The 6,319-nt window shown below is 33.8% G+C and overlaps 1 non-coding gene across 1 annotated transcript; it reads right to left on the reverse strand.

The window, feature by feature from the left end:
• Window positions 1-5,781: 5,781 nt before the first annotated feature.
• Window positions 5,782-5,888, reverse strand: LOC124085095 (U6 spliceosomal RNA). Its single transcript, XR_006849337.1, has one exon. It is a non-coding gene; the product is annotated as a U6 spliceosomal RNA (small nuclear RNA).
• Between the last annotated feature and the right edge of the window lie 431 nt (window positions 5,889-6,319).

Raw genomic sequence — 6,319 nt, forward strand, 5'->3', positions numbered from 1 at the left:
GGTGCTGGGCAGATGGCTGCACAGGAGAGTTTCAGACCTTATGAGCAGGAAACTATGATGACTGTGGGGGAGTATGCTCCTCAGCCAGGGTTTCCATGAACCAACCAACTAAATCAAACAAAAGGAAAACAAGGGCTAATGGCTATGAACATGTTCTCAGAGTCCAGAGGATGGTCAGATTTCAAGGTGTTGGGCTCTAGGCACCTTTTGCAGTTGGAGTGTCAGGAAGCTAGGCCCTGCAGAAGATGCTGTGGCGAGTTTTCTGAAGTCTGTTTCAAGTAGTCTAGTTCAGCTTGCAGGGTGTCAGGAAAAAGGCGGTTCTTGGTCTTGGACATTCCAAGACAGCAAAGTGGAAAAAAATTGGAAACGCTGATTTGGAGAGTTGCAGCCACATATTGGAGGAAACTAAAAGAATTCAAGATTCAGCCAAGTTTACAAATAAAACCTCAAAAACAATTAAAAGGGCTAGAATCTAATATGTGTGCATGATATTTTTTTCTTTCTATAGTCACTCTTATGTCCAACAAAAACAATCACAGCAAGATCAATCAGCTGGCAAAACAGATCTAATCTCACTAAACATGGCCTGTTCATTGCACAGGGTAGTAAGAACAGTGAAGGACCATACAGAGTCTTTTAGAATCTGCTTTTCTTGAACTTTTGGTAAGGAATCTCTGACTTCTAAAAGCCCTTGTAGGCTAGGAAACCAAGCCCAGAACTCATGTGGGACTGTGCCTGTAATACCTATAGATTTGGGTGGATTATTTTCTTCTTGAAAACTCTATTATATCTTCATGTTCCCTGGGTCTTCTTTTCATAAGGCTGGGGAACACTTCAAGCAGGTATTCTGTGCACATTCTCAAAACTTAATTATATAGCCAGTTTCTGATTATATTCTCTTAGAACAGTTCTTATTGAAACTTTGCAAATAACTATTTGTCATAAAATAAAAATATTCACCAACAGTTTTTGAATTCTGGAGGAATGATGTAGGGAGAAAAAATAAATGTTTCAATTTTATTTACAAAGGTATGATTTACTAAATTGTTTTAAGCTATATATAGCTTAAATTTTTTCCTTAAATTTGGAACACATTTATTAGATGATTAAAAATTATTTTTCTTTCATCAGTTCATTAGTCCCAAGTAATTAACTCTTGTTTTGCTTGATGCTGGGTTAGCAGCATAGGAGCCAATTGGTTTCTTCATTAGAGTTTTGAAAGTTCTTGTCAAGTCCAGTGGAATGCTCTGAAGTGATCAGAAACTTGCCAGAGTCCTTTACATGAGTCTTTGAAAACACAATGCTTTAGGATTATGGTTGTTTGAAAAGCCTTTGGGGGAAAGCATCAGAGTAAAACAATTAACTTGTCATCTGTGGGTGACAAGACTTAAAATGGCCATGATTAAAGATCTAATAATAGTTCATTATGATAATCTCATAATTGATATGGAAATTTGTTATTTCTGTGACATATAACATTTTAACATAATAATCAGAATTATGACTGATAACATTGTATCAGGACACATCAGACTTAAAGGAATTTCATACAATTTCTGGAACACTTAAACATCACTTTGTGACAATGTTTCCCATGCAAATTTGCCATGTCAAATAAGCCTAATTAGTTTATCATCTCTTGTAAAGGGAGGGAATAGATTCTTTTGAAAACTTGCAGAGTTTCTCTAGAAGGTTCCAAAGTCAATTTGAGGAAAGAAAGGAAGGAAGGGAGAGAAGGAGGGAGGGAAGGAGGGAGGGAAGGAGTGGGAGGAAGAAGAAAGAGAGGCAGGCAGACTGGCCATATAGAATTTGATTTTGAGTAGTTTGTTAAAAGTATCAAAAGGCTTAAAACACTAGATTGTATGTTCACAGCCCATCCCTGCTGCTGGCTGAGGTACCAGGCCTGCAATACAGGAGCTCAGTGGCATTAGGCAGTTTCTGCTGGATGCAAGTGTCCCACCTTGTCCAGCAAATTGGTGAGGAATGAAGGAAAACTGAAATTGGGAAATGCAGCAATCCAAATGGCCACAGGCACAATTATTAATTCCCAGTTAATAGTTGTTCATGAAGAAATTGATCCTGTTACAAATATGAATTTGAATTTGACAGACCTCATAAAATATATGGAGTAGACAATTATGAAGTCCTTTGATCTAAGAATCTGGATATGGATGTGTTGTACTTTGTGGATATTCTAAGTATGACAATAAATGTGGCTGTATAAACCTGAGAAAAACCTCTAGAAATTCCTTCTGATGGGAATTCTTTATAAAGTAAAAGTATATGAAACTGATAAAAAATATTGTAGTCCATAAATGAGAACAGCTTTTAGAGATTGACATTGTAGAAAGACTAAGTTCTTTCCATATTTGAAAAAACTCTTTATGCCTTTGGAATATTAAGAAGTCATTACATAATTGTGCCTCCACATTATGTTCTCAAATGCCTGACTTATTGAAATCATTGTAAGGCCTATTACAAATTCAAATCTATTTTAAAGCCAAACTTGTGATATATCTTGAATATCATTTAGAGGATTTATCTACAGATTAAAAAATCACTTCACTTTCAGTCAACCCCCAACACACAAATAAAAAAAAAGCAACAACATCACAGATTATTAAGAAACAATGCAAATTGACAAAATATTTTAAAGGCAATTATAGCCAGCCCTCTGTATTCATCAGTTTTGTATCCACAGGTTGAACTAATTACAGATTAAAAATATTCAGAAAAAATTGAATCTGTATTAAATAGGAAGGAACAAACATTTTTCTTGTCATTATTCCCTAAAAAATATAGTACAGTAACTATTTACATGTCATTTACATTGTATTAAATACAACAAGCAATCTAGAGATGATTTATAATATATGGGAGAAGGTGTATAAGTTATATGCAAATACTATGCCATTTTATATAAGGCACTTGAATATCTACTATTTTGGTACCTGTGTGGGAAAGACGGGTGTCCTGGAATCAGTCCCTGACAGATACCAAGAGATGACTGTACAGAAAAGTTGCATGGTTGAAAATAACCTTAGCGGGCTGGGGTTGTGGCTCAGTGATAGACCACTTGCCTCTCATGCATGGAACACTGGGTCCGATCCTCAGCAATATAATAAAATAAATAAAATAAAGGTATTGTGTCCATCTACAACTAGAAAAACCTTTTTAAATAAAAAGAAAAAAAAAGAACCTTAGCTCTTTTAATATTGTGAAGACTGTTTTTTTTTTAAACAATCGAAAGATCTAATAAAAGACTAGGATAATAATAATAAGAGACATATAATATTTACTTCAACTTTGTTTACATAATTTGTTGCTGGAATTTCTTTGATGGGATTCAGATTTTTTATTTTTTCCCCTCCCAAGGGATACATTCTCAGCCTCTTGAGTAATAACCATGCTATTTAACCATAAGTATTATTCAAATGTTAATGAAATGCTCTCATTGCATCCTCATTTATATCTTACAAGGACCAGTTGAGCTAACATTAGAACTAAGAAACTTTGACTTCTACTTTACATCCCTTTCTGCTGTAGTACCCCATTTGCTAATGGAAGGTTTTTTTTTTTTTTTTTTTTATCTCCTGAGAGACATATGCTTATCACTGTGGCTCTTTTTTGTCTGTGCAGTGTATATTTTCCTTTCTTTTTCTTACTACCAATCTGAACTTCTGCCAAATAGAGTTGATCTATCCCTGAGTCTAGGGATGGACATGTGACTCAGACTGGCCAATCAGAAATGACATTTGTATGGCCTGTGACCCAAGGTGGGCCAATGAGAAAGTTCAGATCCAGAATTTGCATTATATAGGAGAAAATATAAGAAAGGGCACAGTGGCCAGCCATCTTGCTAATCCTATGGCATATAAGAAAGAAGTCAGCAGAGCTAATATATGAGACACTTGGATATAAGAACATCACTCAAATCCCTGGATTCTGTCAATCTTGAAGTCAAATTAATTGTGGACTTTTCACAAAAATGTTTCTGTTTGCTTAAACCAAGTTAAACCCTTTGGCTTTAAACAAGTTAGATTTTCTTTATCAGTTCTTTAGGAATAGTAAATTTTATCTTATATAAATAAAGTTATTCAAATAAGACAAGTTAAATATTGGAGAAACTATTTCACTTTTTAGTCATGTGTAGTTTTAGAATTTTTGGGCCAGAAACTTGACGGACACTTAACTAGGCTAGCTCTAGTGAGAGGATCTGAAAATACCTTGTTTTGGATTTTGTGACTGTCTTTCCTCATGAGGTCTACTGGAAACCAACACCTGTAGAAGCTCAGAGAAAGACTTGTTGGAATGGTTCATGAATCTGGGTTAGTGTGAGCATCCACGAAACTCCAAATATGTGTTCTAATCTTATTCCTGAAATAAATTATTCATACTTTTTTGGGAAAAAAAGATAACATGAACCACAGAGAATTATTTTCAAAAGATGTAAGCTCTTTGTTTTCAAGGCAGATCACTTAAAAGGTTAAGAAAAACTTCCACCAAGAAAACTTTGCTCTTTTAACAGAAAGGGTTGGTTTTATACAAATGTAATTTTGATATTAAGCATCATTTTAAAAATTCCTGTAATAACTTCACTCAATTTTAACCATCTTGACCATACATAAAATTCTTCTTTCAAATGTTCTCTTCCACAAACCTTCTACCACTTTCTTATATCCTTGTAGCTTGTTCTGTACTTTTCCTCTTTCCCATTTTGGAACAACCAGTCATTTTACCTTAGGACAAAAATTATTCTTTGTCCCTTAACAATAAAATAACAACCAGAAAACACATTCTCATAACTTTCCTTACCAGGTATATGTCTTACTTTCTTTGTGTACACAGTTATTTACTTTATTATTTCTAAAAATTGTATTTATTAACGAGAACTTTTAGTAACTCTAATATTTAGAAATACACACTTATGTATTGTATACATTTCCATATTTATTAACATGCCCAAATACTTTTAGTTTCTCTCTACCAAATAAAAAGATACCAAAAGTATATAAACTTAAATTTAAGTTCAGAGTTAATGCTTCAGCATTTAACTGACTTAGACAGGTTCAGAGATTTAATAAATATCACTTAATTTAGTATATTATAATTTTTACCTTTCAAGTTACCCAAAAAAAGTTGTTGAAACTATGAAAATTCATTTATAAATTTTTATCCCATTTATGTTCACCTCATTTACTTGTACTTAACAATAATGTGTGAATTGTTCATGAAAAAATTGTGAGATGTTAAACCAAGCTGACCACCGTCCTGAGTTATTTCCTTGTTAACTGTTTTTACAGCATGTGCTTCTTAGGCCATTGTCAACAAAGCAAGAACAGAAAGTCAAATACATCTTTTTGCTGATAACTCAGAAAAAGCAGCTTTTAATTATTAAACCAACAATATTAAACTAGTCTTCTTTACCAAAGATTTACTCAAATCATGTGAACTTGAAATACATTGGAGTTGGTCTTGGTACTTCCAAGAGTTGAAGGAACACTCAATTCATATAATCACTTATTTTCCTTTTAGCTAATTAAACAGAGCTCCTCTATGGAATTTATAAAATAATTTGAAAATACCATCCAGATAGGAAAATGTCACATAGCAACATGCATATATACATAAACAGATAAATGCAAAGATCTTATAGCTTTTGGTACCGTTTTTTTTTTTTTTGTCAGGTTTTCAAACAACTTCCCCCCTTTTCAGACTAACAATATTTCTTTTATTTTTTTTCTTTGTTCTTTTTACTTATGCATGACAGTAGAATGTATTAAAAATGTGGACTGCTTCATGAATTTGCATGCCATCCTTGTTCAGGGGCCATGCTAATTTTCTCTGTATTGTTCCAATTTTAGTATATGTGCTGTCAAAGAGAGCATAACAATATTTCGATTAGGTCAAAAGACCAAAAGAGAAAATGGAAGAATAATATTGAATGATGAAATGAATAAAAATTCCCAAATCTAATGAAAACTATCCATCCCAAGTAGAATAAATACAATGAGATTGACACCTATCTAAACTGTTACTCTTAATTTTTTTCTCTCTCTCTTTTTAACATAATACATTTATTTATTTATTTTTATGTGGTGCTGAGGATGGAACCCAGGGCCTCCCATGTGCTAGGCAAATGCTCTACCGCTGAGACACACCCTAGCCCCTGAGGTGTTCTCTTTTTCACCCTCTGACCACTTTACTCACAATAGCAGGGAGTCCCTCTCTTGACCTGCCTGACCTGTGCCCTAAACAGTTGTTAGGTTGACTCATTACAATCCCTGCTTTCCAGCTTTTTATTAGTTATTTGTTTTAT

Source organism: Marmota monax, unplaced genomic scaffold, assembly GCF_021218885.2.
Source record: "Marmota monax isolate L192 unplaced genomic scaffold, Marmota_monax_Labrador192_F-V1.1 WCK01_AAM20220418_F8-fsc00013, whole genome shotgun sequence".
Classification (NCBI taxonomy): Eukaryota; Metazoa; Chordata; class Mammalia; order Rodentia; family Sciuridae; genus Marmota; species Marmota monax.